Here is a 22,917-nt window from a genome sequence, read left to right on the forward strand (position 1 = left end):
CTAGTTTAAAGCCCTCTTTAGTAGATTAGCCTGCCTGCTAGCAAAGACACTTCTTCCCTTCTTTGATAGATGCACACCATCCCTGCTCAGCAGCCCTTGGAAGATCATTCCATGGTCTAGGAAGCCAAAACGCTCTCGACGACACCATCCACGTAGTGCAGGGGTACCTGGCAGTATCGTTACTGCCAATGTGGATGAGCAGCATCAAATAGAAGTCATCAAGCTTGATGAGTCTCAGCAAACTCTACGTAACATCTTGTATTTTGGCTCCAGGCAGACAACATATCTCTCGTGACATCATGTCTGATCTACAGATCGATGATTCTGTACCCTTCAGAAGGAAATTGCCAACTACCACTACCTTACGCCTCCTAGTGGTTATGAATCCATTACTTTTGGGGATTTCAAGCTCTGGTCCTTCCTCTCCTTGGGTTGCTCTCATCTCCTCCACTTCCAGAACAGCATACCAGTTCTTCAGTTCAAGGGCGAGGGTAATCACAGTACCAATCTTGAAGTGTTCTGTAATCTGAGTCCAGCTGTCTTCCCTCAGCACAGCCTCTTCTTTCCCACTACTGTAAATCTTTGACACCTCAAGAACTGTTTCATCGATGTACATCTCATTCTCACGGATGCTTCTCAATCTTGCCACCTCTTCTCTTGTATAGGTTTGTGCAACTCACAAATGGAAGATTAGATTAGATTCTTTTACTTCCTTCAGATGTCCTTGGGCCAGTCCTGCTGCACAGAGATCCCATTGTCTCATTCCCTCACTCTTATCTTCTTTGGATTCAGAGCATAAGACTTTGGGCTACTTATACGAAGGTGCACTAGCAGTTTTAGCGCGCGCTACACGCTAACGCCTCCATAGAGCTTGCGTTAGTATTTTTCATGTAGCACGGGGTTAGCACGTGCTAATCTTCATCGCGTGCTAAAAACGCTAGCGCACCTTAGTAAAAGAAGCCCTTTGTGGTTCCTTCCTCCATCCTTACCTAACTCACTTCCATCCAATGCAGAGGACCTCTTAGATCCCCTTGGCATTCACCCAGTTCTCTAAATAAGAGTCTAAGGAGAAGTCTATGGGAATTCCATCTGAGCCATCTCTACCACCCAGGAATGAGCTTCTGTATGATGACACATCCTATGTAGAGTTTGTCAACAAGATGGCTAATGTTCCTTTTGTTTATTAAAAACTTTATATACTGCATAACAGCCTAAAAAGGATCCAAGCAGGTTACAATGTATGGTTCACATTCATTAAGAAAAGAGCTCCTTTTAAAAATAGGAAAGGAAAGAATAAAAGCAAAAGTTATTTTTTTTTTCATAAAATACTATAACAATCAACATCTCAATAATAAAAATTCTAATAGTAAAACAGTAAAACAATCAGATCTCAATAAACCATAACTAATACATACAACTAAAGATTTCCATAACAAAAATTAATTATTACATAAATACAGATTACAGTCCCAGACTCAATTCTTCAATTTGAGAAAGCCAATTGAAAAAATATGTGCTTTTAAATGTCTTTTAAAATTTATATATGATTCTTCTTTTCTCAAGTCTATGGGCAAGTTATTCCATACCTCGGAACTAAATAAAAGAACGCACAATCTCTAGTTAACGTATGATGTGCCTTCGAGATATGAGGAACGACTACCCTATTGTCATTCAAAGATCGTAATAAACACCTTGGGGCATAAAATAACACCAAGTTAGAAAGACATGAAGGCTGTAGCTGAAATAATGCTCTATGTGCCAACATCGGGATCTTAAATTTGATCCTAGATTCCACCACAGCAGGAAACAGAGCTGAGTTCTGACATCTTTCATCTTCTAAAACATAGGTTCTTAACCTTTTTTGAATCAGAGCACACTTTTTCAGTGAATGATTCGATAGCGTCCCCCTTGGGTAAACTATATTGTACATACTTCCCTTTAGCGTCTACTTCCCTCTCTCTCCCCTCCTCACTTTCCTTCAGCGTCTGTTACCCTTCCCCCCTCCCTCTCCCAGGAACAAGGATACAGAAGGAAAATGGATGGTGGACTGGAGAAAGAAGAAAAGTCAAAGAAAAAAACTCCAGACAAGCAGAAAAAAGACTCCGAGACCAAGACGAATAGAAAAATAAAACAGTCAGACAACAAAGGTAGAAAAAAGTATTTTTTTTAATCGAAATATGTCAACTTTTGAAAATGCACATTTCTGATATTTTACATTTCAGTTCCTCTTTCTCTATTATTGTGTGTAGAGCACGGATTCATGGGATTTCCAGTTCAGTTTCATGCCTTTTATATTTATTTAAAAATGTATTACTCGTTACATCCTACTATGCTGAGTGTTACACTATAAAACATACTTGATGTCTATTCAAATACACAAATCATATCATACAACTGTCTAACATCAATAACCTTCTCTGGATGACACAAACTTCCACAGATTAAAAATATCTCAATGGTCATACTATTTGACTGTTCTCATGATACATGAAAAAAGACTATTAGCCAAAATATCTCTGGAATAAAATTTTTTCACCTGCTTTCTAAACTGAACCAGATCATTAACATTTCGCACATAAACTGGAAGAGCATTTCATAATATCCCTCCCTGCACTGCTATCATCGACTAATGAGAACATTTTTTTTACAGATGGCACCCCCAGGCATAGAATGTTCTCAGAATGTAAAGACCTAGCTGGTTGACGTATTTGAAACAAAAATTTAACCACGGAGCAGCCATCATCCTTGAAGGCCTTGAAGATCACACAAAAAACTTTAAATTTATACTTCTATTACTCATGTGTGGTCCCTTGTTTCATATTTGTTGAGAGCTTATCTGTGTGACTTAAGGCAGTGATTCCCAAACATTTTGCTATGACAAAATTATTTTTGTATACACTAAGGAACCCTCAATTTATGTAAACATATTGTGACATTTCCGCTCCCCGAGACGGTCATGTCAGAGTGAAAACCCGGTCTCAGTCTCTTACTCGAGACCAGACTCTCACTGAGAAGGATCAGGAAGAAGATCCTGAAAGCCTAGCTGCCTATCCTGAGCCTTCTAACCTAAAGCAGTGCCCAGAGTATAGGTTAACTGCCCGGCCCAGAAAAGCTTCCAGTCACACTAAGGGATTTAATCAAGCTCTCAGTGATATTCTACCCTGTAGCCTGAGGGGGAGCCCAAGAACACCCAAGCTAGGCACACAAACACCCAGTGTAGGGCGTGGCCCTAAGCCTGTTAAGCAGCTCTCCAGAGCATTAAAGGAGGCTGCCCAAGAGAATAGTGGAGAGAGAGTTCTCCGGGCCAGGAGAAGGCCAGACCTCACTCCAGAGCCAATGGAGTGTGAGGCTCCAATGCCTCAGGAACCAGCAGAGCAGCTGGATACACCAGAAAGCATGGACCTGGATGAAGGGTGTATGCTGGAGACCGTTATGGAAGAAGCCATGGATGTGGGCTTGGCAACTTTCCTCTGAACACTACAGGTACAAGGCTGTACAGGAGTAATAGTGGAGAGGAGTTTTTGGCAGAACTGTTTTGATTGTTTGTGCTGTAAAAACAAGCTTAGAGCAGTGCTGCACCAGCTTGATTGGATTGCTACATTGCAGCTGTGCAGGAGCTCAGGAGAAGCCCAAAGGACTGTGAGCTAATGAGGGCTGGAAATTTAGGAGCCTGCAGTAAGGCTTCAGTTTTTGTCTTTTGTTTTTGCTTAAAGTTTACTTTATATTCAAGACTGTAAATACCTGGTGAAGAAACTGGACTGTGTTGGTTAGTAAGCCCAGGACTCCAGCTCAAGGCTGGATAAGTGCTTAAGAGACTAATTGTGCAGTGTTTTTCAGAGACTGTGTGATCAGGTAGAGCAAGCCCTAAAACCTGGACTGGCATTATACCTGATAGAAAGCTTGCTGTGCTTTCACTGGACTGGGTGAAAGGTAAAAGTCTTTTTGTTTTCTGTTTTCTTTCTTTTTGCCCTTGGTTGGGAAGAAAGGGAACTTGGACTATGATAATATCTGAGATGATTTATAGTTTTGTGTGTTAAGTGACTCATTAAACTTTACACATATTTTTTTTGTTCAACTTGACTCACGGTGCTTTATTTTTAGCAAAGCCCAAGATAGTGAGACACCAGTGAGGTCTCCCCCTTTGGGAGCCACGTCAGGAGTGTGCTACCCTCTACCGGAGGTCTTCTTAACTTTACCAAGACCCCGGCAGGTGACAATATACAGATTCTACAATCTAATTTCTTGAGGAAGCCTACTTGAACCCAGTTTGGGAATCACTGGACTAAGGTGTGGTATTAACATAAACATAAGAACATAAGAATTGCCATACTGGGACAGATTGAAGGTCCATCAAGCCCAGTATCCTGTTTCCAATAGTGGCCAACCTAGATCCCAAGTAGTAAAACAGATTTTATGTTGCTTATCATAGGAATAAGCAGTGGATTTCCCCAAGCCATCTCAATAATGGCCTATGGACTTCTCGTTTAGGAAACTATCTAAGCCTTTTTTTTTAAACCCTGCGAAGCTAACTGATTTCACCACATTCTTTGACAACATGTTCTAGAACTTAATTACAAATTGTGTGAAAAAATATTTTCTTCAGTTTGTTTTAAATCTACTACTTAGTAGCTTCATTGCATGCCCTTTAGTCCTAGTATTTTTGGAAAGAGTAAACAAGCAATTCACATCTACCCTTTCCACTCCACTCAGTATTTTATAGACCTCTATCATATCCTCCCTGAGCCTTCTCTTCTCCAAGCTGAAGATCCCTAGCCGCTTTAGCATTTCTTCATAGGGAAGTCATCCCAGACCTTATATCATTTTCATTGCCCTTCTCTGAACCTTTTCTAATTCTGCTATATCTTTTTTGAGATATGGCAACCAGAACTGCACATGGTATTCAAATTGTGGCCATACCATAGAACGATACAAGGGCATTGAAACATTTTCATCTTAGTTTTTCATTCCTTTCCTGATAATTCCTAACCTTCTATTTGCTTTCTTAGCTGCCACTGCACAATGGAACAAAAACAAAGTCACCACTGATTCATCAATTTGATGAATCAGTGGTGACTTTGTTTTTGTTCTATTGACCTCTTTAGTCACTCGATAATAATTTTGATTTGAAAGAGTTACCCCTGCATATCTTTTTTGACTTGGCCACTGCACAATGAGCTGAGCGTTACAACTTATCCTCAATAATGACACCTTAATCCTTTTCTTAGGCAGTGACACCTAACATAGAACCCAGCAACATTTAGCTACGGTTCAGGTTCCTCTTTCCCACATTGCATCACTTTGCACTTCCTCACATTAAAGGTCATCTGCCATTTTGATGCCCAGTCTTCCAGTCTCACAATGTCCTCTTGCAATTTAACAACTTTGAATAACTTTGTGCCTATGTACGTAGAGATCATGTTGCAGTCATGTTTGTTTTGTATTATTTCACAAGGTGTGTATTAGTGTTTTAGAGTATGATGTAATATTTACAGTGCTGCCTTTTCATGCTAAAGCTGTTACCCTTTGTGTCTTGGGAGTTAGTGTTGTTAAGATATACAGTACTCCCCCGATATTTGTGGGGGTTCCGTACCAGGAACCCCCCGCGAATCCTGAAAAACTGCAAATACGGTTTAACTGCTTTTCCAAAAACCAGCAATACTGAGTTCTCCAATGGAAGAACGTCCACGGGTTATATTGAATCACGGCTGCTCCAAATTGTTGAGAGCTAGTCAGAAGGGTGGAAGCGGAGAAACGGATACCTTTCTTGGTGATTTGGGAATGAAGGAATGCTAAGCACGGTCATTCTCGTGGGGAAGACTGGAGAGGGCAGCGGGAGAGGCAGGAGAGAGCTGTCGGAGCGCCGGCGAGTGAAGGAAATCACTCACTGTATGCTCTGACCGCCTCTTCCTGCACTAAAGTCAGGCCTTACCAATCAGAAGCTGCATGTCAATGAATATGCATGAGATCTATTTGCATGCACTGCTTTCAATGCACATGCATTGGGGAAATCCTGAAAACCCAACTGGAATACGGCTCTCGAGGACCGGAGTTCCTTACCCCTGCATTAGAGGATCTGGTAGAAACCCATTTACAAAGTATGTATTCTTCCCAATTAATATTTCCAGATTAATAAAGTGTCTTTGCTTATTTGTAAATGGATCTCTACCAGAGCCTTTAATTCAGTAGCATAATTAAATGAAATAACTATTTCTGAAGTTTATAAGGACGGGAACGGATTTGATTCCAGCGAGGATGGGTTTGACTCATAGGAGGGACGGGGATGGGTTTGACTCCTAGGGAGGGACGGGGATGGGTTTGATTCAAATGGGGATGGGTGGGGACGGGTTTGATTTCTGTCCCCACACAACTCTCTAGTTTGCACTGTTGAGTTTTCTATGTCACTTTGGGTTCCTTTTATATAGCCGCGTTAGGCTTTTTATCGCCAGGCTCTGCAGTATTAGCTCTGACACTCATAGAATTCCTATGAGCATCAGAGCTAATACCGCTGTGGCCGGCGATAAAAAAAAGACTAATGTGGCTTCATAAAAGGGGGTTTTATTCTTTGACATTTGATGCCTTTTATTTAATTTAGATATTGTGATCTATATTATCTGCAACTATTTTGTTGATCTTTCTTTATGCGTGGTGTCAAAAAAATAAGGACTCAGGCCCCAGCCCTGCCCACTTTAACATCCCCATACAACTGAGCCACCAACTGCCAGTGATTGCTAAAGATATCTATACAAGAACTACATGCCAGCAGAATCCTTCAATCACACGCACGAAGCATGGCAAGACCCTCTGATAATACAGAGCTGGGACCACAACTTAGAAACAATTAGGCAAACCAAAATTGATATGGACTCTATAAGCAGTGCAGCACTGGAAAAATAGAAACCAAAATATATTTCCTCCTGTACTGAGCAAAATGCAAAAAACATTTAAGATTTAAAGTACCTATTGCCACCCAGTACATTCTGATGAGTGCGGCTGGATTCTAAGCTGTTTGGTTTCCTGAAGCAGGAGCACGAAAAGTGTACACATTGAAACCAAGAAACCAAGCTTTAAGTTAAGCAATTTTGATTTTTTTTTAATTTATTTGTTTATACTGATTCGATATTAATTTGGCATAAATTGGCACTATTTATGCTTCAAAGTGTGGAAGATACAGCAATGATTGGGTGGTGAGGTGGTATAAGGGGTTTTTTGCCTTCAGTAAAAGCCCCTCCATATCTCTGAACTGATCTTTACATATGTATAGCATTGTCAAATCATTATTATTGCATATCCAGGATAGTGTTTCTTCGATCACACAAGACTTTTTTCATTTTCATAACTGAGGTATTTTTTTTTATACCTTTTTCCCTGAATATTGTTGACTAAAGATGGATGTAGAGCAGAAACTGAAGGAGAGAAAAAGACAGCAAATAGACAAGGCCCTGGAAACAGAGATAAGAGCACCTGTTTCTCTTGTTGACTCTTTAATAAAAATGATATATAAAAATAAAAAAAAAAGAGCACAGACAGAAGGAAGTACAATCAGAGAAGGAAAAGATGAGTAGAAAAAAAATCACCATACAACAAAGGTAGGAAAAGTGATTGAAATGTGCCAGTTTTCATAACTTACATCTGCTGTCTATATTTTACACTGTTCAAGAAGAATTTATGTCTTTCTATTTCTCTGCTGTGGGGTTGTACTGCATGCAGAGTCTGGCATCTTAGCGTTTCATTTGTGTACATTAGGATTTTTAGGCTGTGGTCATGTGTTTGCATAGGACTTATCTGTGTTCTGAATATTTGACCAAGGCCAGGTGGTCTGATAGGAATGAATATCGTGAAGTGTTATTGGTGTCATGACCCCAAGTAGGAAGATATTTGTCGGTAGTTTGTCTGGGTTTTGGAAGGCCCCATGCTCGGGGCTGCATCTGGAGAGCCTCTGTGCATGCGCAGATGTTAATGTGATAAACATCACACGCATGCGTGCATGAGCTTGATGTCATCATGTCAACATCTAGATGCGGCTCAGAGCTTGGGGAAGGAGACACGAGGTTCATGTGGGGTGTGTGGCTGTGGGGGTAGAATGGGGTGGGGCCAGGGCATGGCAGGACCACATGTCCTCTTTTTATAAAGAGGAAATCTGGTAACCTTAGAGCAGGGGTGTCGCACTAAGGGGCTGAAATCCAAAACACAGGCAAAGTCGCGGGCCAGACTCCGCCTAATCTCCGCCCCAGACCCCACCCCCATAATAGAACTAATTATAACACAATTTTTTCCATTCATTTTTCATATATACACACACACAATATAATCTTATTAACACATAATGGTAATGGTTAACCACAAAATTAAACTACACAAAACACACTGTATGCTTCTCAACATTCATTCCTACCAGAACACAGATAACCCCTATGCAAATACAGGGCCAAAAACTAAAAGTACTAATATATAAAAATGAAACCCTAAGATTCAAGACTCTGCATGCAGTACAACCCCAGAGAAAAATAAGCAAACGTATTTCTTCCTGAGCAGTGCAAAAGATAGCAGATTAAAACTCTCAAAATTGTCACAATTCAAACACTAAATTGAAAATAAAATCATTCCTCCTACCTTTGTCGTCTCCCTCCCTCACCACTGCGGCTGTGTAGAATATTACTGGAGGCAGGAGAGGTACTCATGCTCCCCCACCCTTGCATACATTGTACTGCTGGGCCAGACCAGTAGGGAGGTGGAGCTATAGAAGGAAGTTAGGAGGGGAGGTGGAAATCAAGAGAGCAAGCCTACGGTTATAATCAGTGCCCCCCCCCCCCTCACTGCCTCAATTTTCTCTTATGGTCTGGCTTCCTCCTCTCTTCAGCAGTAATTTAACAGTACCGGCCAGTAATTTACACCGCTGGTGTGGTGTCAACTTGCGCATGCCAATAGCACACCAGAAATGAAAATTCATGTCTGCTATGCTGCCGGCACGTGCAAGTTGACAATCACACCGGCGGTGTAAATTACTGGCCGGCAATGGGGTGCGTCGCTGGGGTAGTTTTTGTTGTGTTGCCGACGCACACAAGCTAATGATCACCGCGGCCCACGAGTGCTATTGTTGCCATCAGGTGAAGGCCCAAAAGAAAAAGCAAGGCGACATCGTGAAGCCCTGTTTACTCCCCCAAAATGCCGGCCCTGAATTGCGGACCGCATATAACAGGCGGGCCGGATTCGGCCCACAGGCTTTGTTTTTGACACATTTAGAGGGTGTCACCTGCCGGGGTCTCTAGAAGCTTACGAAAGACCACCGACAGGTGGCAGCACTACCCTGGCGTGGCTCCCAATGTGGAAGACCTCACTGGTGTCCCAATATTTTGGGCTTCGCAACAATAAAGCACAGCGAGCCAAGTCAAATCAAAACAATGTCCAAAGTTTAATTTGTCTCCAAAACCCAATGATTATAAAACCAAAAATCATATAAGGAAGTACTAGCCCATAAGCTTCCTTTTTCTCAAAAAAAAAAACAACAGATTTTTATCTTTCAAACAGTTCAATGAAAGAACAGCAGTGTTTAGGCTAGGTAAGTTCACAGTCAAGGTTCTAGGGCAGGGGTGCCCACACTTTTTGGGCTTGCGAGCTACTTTTTAAATGACCAAGTCAAAATGATCTACCAACAATAAAATTAAAAAAAAACCACAAAGCACACTGTACGCATAGAAAATGTTAATCATCATTCCTATTCCAGGGTTTTTCAAAGAGGTCAAAGAAGATGACTCTATGCACTATAACCTCAGTAACAACCATACAAAAATAGACAAATATACCCTCCTCCCTTTTTACTAAACCACGATCGCAGTTTTTAGCGCAGGGTGCTGCGCTGAATGCCCAGCGCTGCTCTCGACACTCATAGGCTCCCTGCGCTAAAAACCTCTATTGCGGTTTAGTAAAAGGGGACCTTAGTGTAAAATATAGACAGCAGATATAAATTCAGACACATTTTGATCACTAAATTTAAAATAAAATCATTTTCCCTACCTTGTCTGGTGATTTCATGAGTCTCTGGTTGCACTTTCTTCTTCTGACTGTGCATACAATCTTTCTTCCCTTCTTTTAGCCTGTATGCTTCCTCTCCTCCAGACCTCATTCCTTCCCCCAACTTTTCCTTCCTCTTCCCTGCCCTTTCTTTCTCTCTGCCTCCCTTTCATTTTTTTCTGTTTCTCTTCTTTCCTTCTGTCTCCCTGCCTGCCCTTTTTCTTTCTTTCTCCCTGCCCTCCCCCAAGCCACTGCCACTGCCATTACCATCGGGGACCAGGACCCAAACGCCACCAATAACAGGCCCCAAGCTCTCCCTGCTTCGGCCAACCAGCATTCCTCTCCCCGACGTCAATTCTGCCGTCGGGAAGAGGAAGGCTTATCAGCCCAAGATCGTGATCAACCTATTGGGGGAAATGCTGCCGGGTCCTGCCTTCGCGGAAACAGAAAGTAGGCAGGACCCAGCAGGAAGAAGAACAAATGCTTCACTAACCTGTCTCCCGCATTAGCCCGTAGTGAACGCTTGCTTCAGGGCTCTCAACATGTGCGTGCTGGCTTCCCTTCTCCCCCCCCCCCCCCCCCCCCGGACATAACTTCCAGTTTCGGAGGGAAGAGAAGAGAAGCCGGCACGCACACGTTAGAGCCCGGAGCATAAGTTCGCTACGGGCTGAAATCTCCAAGCCGGTTTTTTTTGGGGGGGGTTAATGTTCAGCAGCGGCAGATGACAGCTGGGCGGACCGCCCAGCTAAAAGGCCCTAGGGAGAACACTGTAGAGGAAGGCTGATCGGCCCGTAGATCAGGACGGCAACACGAGTCTATCAGGGCTCCGCGATCGACTCGCGTTGCCTTCCTGAGCTACTGGTCGATCGCGATCGACGCGTTGGGCACCCCTGTTCTAGGGCTTCACCCTGCCCTGAACCACAGTCTCAGTAAGAGCACACAACACTAGTCCCAAAAATAACTCCTCAAGAATACTCTTGAGTCCTGGACTTTCAATCCCAAAAATCCGGTTTCTTCACCAGGCACTCACATTTCACCTTGTAAAGCAACCTTCAATCATGAAAAGAAAAAAAAATAAAGCCTTACTGCAGGCTCTTGTTGTTCCAGCAATAATCAGTTTCCAGTCCTTCCCACTGTTGGGCCACAGAATTGCTGGTTCCCCTTTTATTAATTAGCTTTAACAAGCTCCCTCTGAATCCCAACCCTCAGATCTTCGGGGCTCCTACCCCAATTCTGTAAGTCCTTGGAACTTAGATAGCTAACAGGGAAACTGCTTCACAAGCCAGAAAACTTTCTTCCGTTTCTCTGGGCTTTTGCCCAGCTGGAGTGCAGCAACGTAATCAAGCTGGTGCAGCACTGCTCTGAGCTTGGCTTTACACACCAAACAAAAATAGTTTTCTCTCAATCTTCACCACTATATTATTATACACCTCCGTACCTGCAGTACTTAGTGAGAAGCTACCAAGCTCACATCCATGGCTTCCTCGATGTCAGCTTCAGGCATTGTCCATTCATCCATGTCCATATTTTCTGGCATACTCAGCTGCGCTGCTGGCTCCTGAGCAAAGGAATCCTCACACTCCATGGGTTCCTGAGCGAGGTCTGGCCTTTGCCTGGCCCGGAGAACCTTCTCTGCCAGGTCCTCGTGTGCAGCCTGTCTTACTGCCTTGGAGAGCTGCTTAAGAGTCTTTGGGCCACACCCTGTACTAGGTGTTTGTGTGCCTAGCTTTCGTGCTCTTGGGCTCCCCCCCAGGTTGCTGGGCAGAATACCTCTGGGAGCCTGATTAAACCTCTTAATGTAGCTGGGGTTTTTACTGGGCCATGGAGCTAACTTGTATTCTGACTCCTGATCAGGTTCAGATGGCTCAGGATAGGCAGCTCTGCTTTCAGTATCCCCTGCCTGATCATTCTCGGTCAGTCTCTGGTCTCGGGCACAGGATTTAGGCTGGGGTTTCACTCTGACATGACCGTCTCGGGGAGCGGAAATGTTACAAGGGAAGGGAAGAAGATGGATGCCAGACCAATGGAGGTGGAGAAGAGCTGGAAGGGGGAGGCAGATAGTTTCTGGAAGAGGTATAGATAAGGTGACCATATGTCCTGTTTTCAATGGGACAGTCCCGTTTCAGGATCGAACGTCCCATTGTCCCGACTCACCATTTCGGGACACCGAATGTCCCGTTTTCAGGGACAGCGTCCCAAAACTGTGCGCGGGGACACCAGGACGGGCGATCACTTTCTCTCCCTGCCGCGCTGAATCAAACCCTGGGCCGCCGCCGCTGCTTCTTCCTGACGTCAATTTAGACGTTGGAGAAGAAATTCCGGGCCAGCCAATCGCTGCCTGGCTGGCCCAAACTTCCTCTCCGACGTCAAAATTGACATCGGGAAGAAGCAGCGGCTGCGGCCCAGGGTTTGAATTGGCGCGGCAGGGAGGCAGACTGGCAGGCAGTGGCGGTACATAGACAGGCGGGCAGGGAGTTTGAATCCGCGTGGGGGAGGAAGGAGGCAGGCAGGCTGGCTTCGGGGGAGGGACAAAGGCAAGGGAAGACAAAGGAAGGAGGAACTAGGTACACAGGACAGAGGCACTATGAACATGGGAAGGAGGCACTGGGGGCACTAGGGACATAGGAAGGAGGCACTGGGGGCACTAGGGACATGGGAAGGATGCACTGGGGACACTAAGGACACAGGACAGGCACTGGGGGCACTATGGACATGGGAAGGAGGCACTGGGGGCACTAAGGACACAGGACAGAGGCACTGGGAGGCACTATGGACATGGGAAGGAGGCACTGGGGGCACTAAGAACATAGGAAGGAAGAAGGGAATAGAAAGGGACAATTGTTGGGCCTGAGTGCAGAAAGAAAGAAATGAAAGAAAGGATACACAGTCAGAAGGAAACAGAACCAGAGACTCATGAAATCACCAGACAGTAAAGCTAGGAAAAATGATTTTATTTTCAATTTAGTGATCAAAACGTGTCTATATTTTGCACTATATTTGTTTATTTTTCTATAGTTACTGAAGTGACATTCCATATTTTAAAGTCATTTACCTTGACATCTTTGAAACCCCCCCAAATATAAATGATAATTAACATTTTCTCTGCGTATAGTGTGCTTTGTATTTTTTTTTCTTTTAAGGTTACCATTATGAATTAATATGAAGATATTATGTGTACATGAAAAATGAATGGAAGAAATTGGGGGTGTGATTGGGGCGGGGCTAGGACAGGGTTGGGGGCGGGACTGACAATTAATAGATGTCCCCTTTTGATGAAAACATATAGCAAACAACAATTGCAGAAGGTCACAAAAACTTTTCATATAGACTTCTTCAGCTACACATTAGCTCTTATCTCATGGACCTCAGTAGTGCCATTCCATGCTATTATACTTTAAGCATGCAAGACCCCTGATCGTCATTGGTCCCATGTAATTTTAGTCATTTTTAAAGTAACTTTAGTTTAAGTTTATATTATATTTAGAAAACATATAACTTATCTTTTAGCTACGCGGGTGGGGGTACGCACTCCGACGTAGACTACGTTTCGCCCTTTCGGGCTGTATCAAGGAATCCCCCTGCAGAAAATTAGAAATAGTAATAATAATAGTATATATAGTTGTAGTATCCTTGCAATATTGATATGTCGATTTTGAAGAAACCATCTAAATGGTGTCCGAGTGAAGCTCCTAAACCTTTTTTACTTACGTTTAGAGATCTTGTACTGCAGGATCTTGAAATTTTGGAACGACAGTATTATTCTCAAAAAAAGAAATATAATCTTACCAAGAATTTGGGGATAGCGTTGAGAGAGCTTCAAGATAACACCAATATTATGATTATGAGAGCTGACAAGGGTGGAGCAATTACTATACAGGATAGAGAATCCTATCATTCTGAGGTCTGCCGGCAACTAGCAGATGATAAAGCCTATCAGAAGCTATCTGGGGATCCGACGGAAGCTTTGAAATTTGCTATTGAACAACTTGTTAAAGAAGGTCTTCAGAATAAATATATTACCCAGAAGGAATCGATTTTTCTCACTGAGACTTACCCGGTAACTCCTAAAATTTATATGCTCCCTAAAGTTCACAAAAGGCTCCAGTCCCCTCCAGGCCGCCCAATTGTTTCTACTAAATTTTCGGTGTTGGAGCCCCTGTCAAAATTTATTGATTATTTTCTGAGACCTGAAGTTTTGAACATCGCTTCATATATAAGGGATTCAGCCCATCTATTACGGATCCTGGAAGAAATGAGGGATACTAGGAAGGTCACGTTTTTTGTGACCCTAGATGTTTCTTCCCTCTATACTTGTATCCCCCAGGATGCCGCTTTGGAAGTTATACAGGAGGTTCTTACAAGGAAAGACTTGGGCCGTTTCAATAAAGACTGGCTAATGAAACTTGCTCGCTTGGTGATTAACCAGAATTTTTTCTGGTATAAAGGAGAATTCTACAATCAAATACAGGGTGTCGCGATGGGAGCGACTCTGGCACCCTCTGTGGCAAGCCTCTATGTGGAAAAATTTGAACAACAACAAGTGTATCCTGCTCAAAACTTTAAACATGTCCTTCTGTGGAAAAGATATCTTGACGATATTCTGATTTTTTGGGACGGGTCCGAATCCGAGTTGCAAGTATTTTTGGGTTGGCTTAACTCCCTTAACCCCCATTTATCTTTTACTATGACCCATCATTGTGATACTATTCCATTTTTGGATATACTAATAAAGAGAGATATAAACCATCAATTATACACTACTTTATATAGGAAAGAAGTGGACAAAAATCATTTTCTCCACTTTACTAGTTTTCATCCATATTTCCTAAAATTTAATATTCCTACCAGTCAATTTCTGCGAATTCGAAAGCTCTGTTCATATCAGGAGGAGTTTGAGAAGCAGTCTAAGATATTAAGTGAACGTTTCTCTAAAAGGGGTTATCCCAAAAAAGCTATCCGTAAAGCTTATTTAAGAGCTAAATTTGCTCAACGGGCCCTTTTACTTATGGATAAAAATGATCAACAGATTGAAACTCAGGAAGACCGCATTATTATGGTACTTCCTTTTACTACCTTGAGTATTTCGTTTTTTGAGATTGTGAAACGTCACTGGTCAATACTTAAACTTGATTCTCAGTTTCAAAACTACCCTATTGCCTCCTATAGGAGAGGGAGAACTTTAGGAGAGATTTTATCTCAGCATAAGTTTGAAATTAAAACACGAGACGAATCTTCTACTTTTGAGCATTCAATATGTAATGACTGCCAATGGTGTGAATACGCTATTACTGGCTCATCCTGGAGACATCCAGGGACGAATAAAATATATCATGCGTTCTCTAACACCTCTTGCCAGAGCTCTATGGTCGTTTATATGATCCAATGTCCATGTCAACTTTTGTACATTGGAAGGACTAGTCGGAAGATTAGTGTGCGCTTGACCGAGCACAAGTCTCGCATAAATACTGGCAATTTGGAGGCGCCTCTAGTACAACATTGGAGGGATAACAACCATAGGATTACGGATCTAAGATGGAGGGTTATAGATCAGGTTCATGTGGGGTGGGAGGGTGGCGACTTTAAGAGCAAATTAAACTATAGAGAACAAAAATGGATTTTTTCTTTAAATTCAGTGATTCCTACCGGCTTGAATGCCGAAATAGAATGGACGACCTTAATATGATGCTAAATAAGAACAGGGGGGCGTTTTCACGTTAAGTTTGACGTCATCACGTTTGGGAATAGTTAGGAGATTTAAAGGTGTGAACGCCGCGGCCATGTTTCCTGTCTTTAAACTTGACGCGGGGAGCATGAGCTGGAATATTTGAGGTACTTTAGAATCATGTTAAAATTATTAAAGTGCAATATATTATAGTAGAATGATACTACAACTATATATACTATTATTATTACTATTTCTAATTTTCTGCAGGGGGATTCCTTGATACAGCCCGAAAGGGCGAAACGTAGTCTACGTCGGAGTGCGTACCCCCACCCGCGTAGCTAAAAGATAAGTTATATGTTTTCTAAATATAATATAAACTTAAACTAAAGTTACTTTAAAAATGACTAAAATTACATGGGACCAATGACGATCAGGGGTCTTGCATGCTTAAAGTATAATAGCATGGAATGGCACTACTGAGGTCCATGAGATAAGAGCTAATGTGTAGCTGAAGAAGTCTATATGAAAAGTTTTTGTGACCTTCTGCAATTGTTGTTTGCTATATGTGAATTTGGAAGGTTCTAAGAATACTATTGCCACAGCCCTTTTGATGAAAAACATAAATGGTCATGTTAGGTATAGAAGGAGAGAAGATGCCATATGGAAGGAACAGAAAGAGGGCAGACAGAGGACGGAAGGAAGAGAGTAACGAGAAGATGAGGAAAACAGAAACCAGAGATGACAAAGGTAGAAAAAGGATTTCTATTTCTTTTATTTTTTTGCTATAGGATAATGTAGTATTGTAGCTATGTTGATAAACGTTTATAAATAGAAAATGGAAATAAGATGATCCTTTTATTGGACTAATTTTAATACATTTTTGAGTAATTCAGAGACCAAAACCCCCTTCCTCAGGTCAGAACAGGATACCGTGACAGCAATATACTTTACTGACCTGAGGAAAGCTAATTGAAAAATGTGTTAGTCCAATATTATGGTATGTTATTTTCCAATTTTTGTTTTATTTTTATTTAATTTGTAAAGTGATTATTGCTATTTCTCAGTTTTTTCACATTTACATCAGCTATATTTATATTTTGAACAGTATTAGGGGATATGCATCACTGTTTTTGTTTCTGTGGTGTTGCATTATATGCAAAGTCTGGCTTTTTTGTGATTCAGTTTAATTTTTTGTCTACATATTTCTATTTTTAGTTTGTGATTACATATTCCATACTGTGCAGGATCGATCTGTACTAGTCTGGCTTGTTTAGTTTTACAATGGATGTATTGATATTCTACTAATCAATGCAGTATGTAAGATGCTGCCTTTTTCTAGGTACACTCTTGTGCAGTGTGTGGATTAGTATAAAAAAAATCATGTTTTCATATAGAAGAGGGGGTGTTAAAAATAATGGGTCCTGGGTGTCACATATGCTAGGTACACCACTGATTTTCACCATTCATAGTTAGATTTTATCTCTCAATCTCCTAATCTCACCCCTTCCAGCCCTCCCATTGTCCCCAGTCTCTCTGCAGTGGCATACCAAAGGGGGGGAGGGGCGGTCCGTCTATGAAAGGGTGCTCCCAGGGTCAGTGTCATATTCTGGGAACTTTGCTGCTCTGCCGATGTTGGGTTTTCCTCTTTATTGTGTCCTGCCTTTAGGCAGGACCGGCAGAGAGGAACGAGGAAGGCCCGATGTTGGCAGAGCAGCAAGTTAAGGCTGTCAACAAAGAGAACTCGCTTCCAGGCCTGCCTTCTAAAGCAATAGCAGTGGTGGCAGTGCTGGCCGTTGGAGGCAGAACTCTGAACAGGCATCTTGTAGCCTGGCCACCGGGGCCTTCCCTCTGCCGTGTAACTGATGACATAACATAACATAACTTTATTCTTCTATACCGCCATAGTCGAATGACTTCTAGGCGGTTCACACTGAAGAGAACTGGACAATCAGCGAATTACAAAATTGGGATAGTGAAAGTACAACATATTACTCAAGAAATAGACAGGATGAAAATATAAATTTAGTATGACTTCTGTTTAGGATGTCACTAGTGACATAGCAGACAGAAACCCTAGCGGAGCAGGCCACAAACTGGTGCTGCTTCTAATGGTCAGCCACTGCCACCACTGCTGGAGGCCCAAAGGAATGTCAAACCTCACAGTGGGGGTGTATGGAGGTGCTGCATAGGAGGGATGGAGAACTGCTACACAGGAATATGGATGATGAGCAAGGAGAAAGAAGAAAACTTCACATGGGCAGGAGACTCTGGCGAGCGAGTTAACAGAAGACAAACAGAAACTAGAGCCTGGGACTAACATGATTAGAATAATAAAGTGAACTAAAAGGTAGAATAAACAATTTTATTTTCTATTTTGTAATTACAATATGTCAGATTTGAAATGTGTATCCTGCCAGAGCTGGTGTTAGATAGCAAATGTGAGCTAGGACCTAACAGAAAGAGGAAATCTTTTTTGGGTTTTTTTGGGTTTACACCACAGTAGGGGCATGGAGTTGGAGAAGTTGTAATCCTTTGTAAATTTATATTGTTGCAATGTGAATGTTAAACTCTAATCTACTAAAAGATAAGAGGAAAAGCTACTATACTAACCTCATAGGCACGGAAACCCAAGATTCCAAAAAAATATTCCAAATCCTGAAAGAATTAACAGACACCAAACCATACACAACCTCCACGAACACACCTCCACCATCACCCACCCTCTTAGCAGAACACTTCAAGAACAAAATCACCAACACCAGAGCCACACTCATCCTTAACCCATCCCATCAAAATCCAATCACAATCCACCCTACAGGAAAAGAGGCAATCGCAGCAGACAGAATTTGGACTCAATTCCCTAACATACAATGGTCAGAATTCAACAAATTCTACAAAAAATACAGCCATGCCTCCTGTGACCTCAACCATTGCCCCTCATATCTCCTTACCACCTCTAGTGTAAAATTCCGCACCATAACTCTACAATGGATCCAATTCACGCTCACAGAAGGCACATTCCCTGCTGACCTCAGCGAAATTGTCATCACCCCAATCCAAAAAGACCCAAAAGCACCACAAAACCTCCCATCTAACTTTAGACCTATAGCCTCAATTCCGCTATATGTCAAAATTATAGAAGGCCTAGTAGCCAAACTCCTCACCAATTACATAGAGGACCATAACCTACTCCACCCCATGCAATCAGGCTTCAGAACAAACTTCAGCACAGAGACACTACTAGGCTCCCTTATGGATACCGTCAGACAACAACTTAGTACAGGGAAAAAAATGCTACTCATACAACTGGACCTATCGGCGGCATTCGACCTAGTAGACCACAACATCCTTCTACAGATCTTAGATGCAATAGGCATCTCAGATAAAGTATACTCCTGGTTTGAAGGATTCCTAAAACTCAGAACCTACAGTGTAAAATCAAACAAAGAAAAGTCAGAATCCTGGTCAAACCCCTGCGGCGTACCACAAGGATCTCCACTATCCCCTACCCTCTTCAATCTCTACACTGCTTCTCTAGGAACGCATCTGGATAATCTAGGCATAACCTCCTATAGTTATGCGGATGACATCACCATCCTCGTCCCATATGATCATTCTAAACCTACCATGACAGACAAACTTCACCAAACACTTGAAGCAGTCACAACCTGGATGAAAAATCACAAACTTAAACTCAACCAAGACAAAACCAAATTCATCCTCCTAGAAAATGACAAGATCCAAACCACAACCAACCTAGACATAAACGCAACCAAATATCCCATCCAAACCACCATAAAACTACTAGGCATGACCATAGACAGATGCTGCACAATGCAACCGCAAATAAATAAAACAATTCAAAAATCATTCGCAATCATGAGAAACCTGAGACAAGTCCGAAAATTCTTTGAAAGAACACAATTCCAACTTATAGTACAATCCCTAATACTAGGTATATTGGACTACTGTAACATACTCTTCCTTCCATGTCCTGCAACTACGATAAGACAACTCCAAACAATCCAAAATACAGCTTTGAGACTCATCTACTCATTGAAAAAACATGACCACATCACTGAAGCCTTCATCAACTCACACTGGCTCCCAATCCAAGAAAGAATCCATTTCAAATTCTACTGCATATTATTTAAAACCCTACACGGAGACAGCCCATCATACCTGAACAATCGCCTCATCCAAGCACCCAGTACCAGACACAGAAAAACGCACTCCCCATTCATACCCCCCCCAATCAAAGAAGTAAAAAGAACAAAACTACACGACGGCCTCCTAGCCACTCAAGCCGCAAGACTGGACAACCAGATCTCCAACCTTCTGATGACCACCCCAGACTACAGGACATTCAGAAAAGAAATAAAAACCACACTTTTCAAGAAATTCCTGAAACAGCAATAACAACACGACCTCTAAATGCTCTTAAGATCTACAACTTACCTCTCTAGCTAATCATTGTAATTCTGTCTTTTTTAAATTAACCTTTTGTAATCCGCCTTGAACCGCAAGGTAATGGCGGAATAGAAATCCCTAATGTAATGTAATGTAATGTAATGTAATCCTTTTTGAGCTCTCCAGGAGGATGGGCTATAAAAATAAATAAACCTACTAAAAATATTTTTTTATATTGGGTAGGGTACTTTATAATTGGTTGCACTTTGTATTGGTTGTTTAAAAATGAATAAAGAATTGGGGGAAAAAATGATCAGCCCTGTGTGTCACATAACCTAGCTACACCACTATCTCTCTGGCCTTTTCCAACCTTCTATTTTCCCTTTTTCACCCATTCCCTAGTCTCCCACTTCCATTCCTTGGTGCTTGCCCCTCCCTCACCCCTCCTACAGGCCAGCTTCTTTCTCTTTACCTGGTTTCCTATGACCCTTCTTTCCAGTACCATTTCCACATTCTATCACATCTTCCAGTCTCCTGTCTCTTTACATTGCTTTTAAACCTCTTCCCAGACCTCACTAGATCCTTCACACGATCTCTCCCTCCCTCCCTCCAGACACTTCTCCCTATTTTTACCTCTCCTTCAGATTCTTTCCCCTTCTTACCTGAACATGCCATGCTCTTTTTTTTTTCTTTAACAATTTCATTGTATTTCTTATTTTATTGTAAACCACTTTAATACTTAATTACTGTATATTGTAGCCACCACCAGAGCTTCCAAACAGGTTTCAACAGTGCCCCTAGCGGCCAAAGCAAAACGATATGGGCATGTGACTCAAAATGGAGTTGACCCTTTAGGGACTAAAATAAAGTAAAACACAAAACCCTGGTTTTCCAGAAAACTCTTACAAAGGTTTTAATGGTCAGAATGGGCCTGAGCTCTTCAATAAATTCAGGTTCATCAAAAATAAACACCAGGGAAAACTCCTGAACAGCTTTTAGGATTTTCTTACAAACCCCTCCCCCCCTAAAAAAAAAATCCCTTTACTTTTTCTTATACACAGTGTCTTTTCCAAAGTTCCTTCCCTAGCCTGCCTAATGCAGGTTACAGGTAAGTCCAGATTCCTTCAGCTGTGTACAGGAAGTACAGCTGGGGACAGGAAGTTTGCCACAAATTTGCTTTCAAAGCTTCACCAATCACTTTAAAAATTCCCTCCCAGGATGACAGCAAACTTCAGCTTCCTATGGGCTGAAGCATCCAAGTGCACAAAAAAACCAGAAGGAAAAAAAAACACACCACAGTTTCTCTTCCAGGCACCAACTAGCCCAACCCACACACAAAGTCCAAACAGAAAAAAAACAGCTAGGGTTTTCAATGCAGTGTCCTTAACCCAGTTCAGGCAGCAAGTGCAAAAGCTCCAAAATATTCTCTCAATGGGAAACAGCACATTTGCAGCAATAAGAAACACAGTCTTAAAAAAAAAAAAAGTATTCCCAGCAGTGCATTCAGGAGTGCCTGATAGCCAAACCTATATCCATCAGCTCTGGCTTCTGAAACAGCTTTGGTGTAATCAGCATTTCTTGGATCTCCATTTGCTCCTCCTGAGCTGGAGTTGAAACTTCAGTAGAGGAACCTGCCTCCTCTACTTCCATAGGGTCAGGCAAATTACCCTGGCTTAGTCTGGGACGCTGTTCCTTGAGGACAAGCTTGTTCCTCTTCCCTATCCTCTCCAACAACCTAGTCCACTCTGCAGGCTTTTCAGTAATGGAGCCACGCCCTAACCTGCATGCTCTAGCCCAGGGGTACCCAAATGGTCTATCGCGATCGACAAGTAGATCGCAAAGGCAACGTGAATTGATCACATTGCCTTTGCGATCTTTTTCTTCCTGCCTTCCCGAGCCAGGCCAGTTGCGTACAAGCGCCGGACCCACAAGTCTCCACCTCCGACGTCTGGAACTTCCTCTCCAACATTACAATTGATGTCGGAGGTGAAGTCGTATGGGCCCGGCGTTTGTATGCGCCAGGCCTGGCTCGGGAAAGCAGGAAGAAATCAGCGTGGTGGCTTGGGAGGGTGGGTTAGGGAAAGAATCGGGGAAGTGGAGAAATCAGTGTGATGGCTTGGGGGCAGGAGGAGAGAGAAAGAAAGACAGGCAGAGAGAGTGAGAAAGAAAGGCAGAAATAAAGAGGGGGCAGGGGGAGACAGAAAGAAAGACAGGGAGGCAGGGGGGAAAGAGAAAAAGAGAGACAGTAAAAAAAGGAGAGGGGTCAGAAAGAAAGAAATATTGGATTTACAGAAGGAAGTGCAACCAGAGACTCATGAAATCATCAGACAAAAAGGTAGGAAAAATGATTTTATTTTCAATTTAGTGATCAAAATGTGTCCATTTTCAAAATTTATATCTGCTGTCTATATTTTGCACTAAGGCCCCCTTTTACTAAACCACGATAGCGGTTTTTAGTGCAGGGAGCCTATGAGCATCGGGAGCCGCGAGGGCATTCAGCGCAGCTCCCTGCACTAAAAAATGCTATCACGGTTTAGTAAACGGGGAGGGCGTATATTTGTCTATTTTTGTATAGTTGTTACTGAGGTGACATTGCATATTTTAAAGTCATCTGCCTTGACCTCTGAAAAAAAATCCAAATACAAATGATATTTAACATTTTCTTTGCATACAGTGTGCTTTGTATTTTTTAAAATTTTATTGTTGGTAGATCATTTTGACTTGGTTATTTTAAAAGTAGCTTGCAAGCCAAAAAAGTGTGGGCATCCCTGCTCTAGCCTGTGGCTTTCTTGGGCTCCCCCGGTGACTGTTAGGGAGAATGCCTGCCTTCCTAG

At 42.3% G+C, this 22,917-nt stretch overlaps 1 protein-coding gene across 4 annotated transcripts in view; it reads right to left on the reverse strand.

The window, feature by feature from the left end:
* SLC35D2 (solute carrier family 35 member D2) overlaps nt 1-22,917 on the reverse strand; it is a 252,160-nt gene that overhangs the window by 205,801 nt on the left and 23,442 nt on the right. Inside the window, exon 1 of one of the 4 annotated variants that reach the window (XM_033928314.1) lies at nt 11,447-11,547. The exons of the other annotated variants lie outside the window; for them this stretch is intronic. The gene's annotated coding sequence lies outside the window, so the exon portion shown is untranslated. Of the gene's footprint in view, nt 1-11,446; nt 11,548-22,917 lie in introns of those variants that run through there. 4 annotated transcript variants of the gene reach the window in all.

The sequence above is a fragment of the Geotrypetes seraphini genome, chromosome 1 (assembly GCF_902459505.1).
Source record: "Geotrypetes seraphini chromosome 1, aGeoSer1.1, whole genome shotgun sequence".
NCBI classification, from domain to species: Eukaryota; Metazoa; Chordata; class Amphibia; order Gymnophiona; family Dermophiidae; genus Geotrypetes; species Geotrypetes seraphini.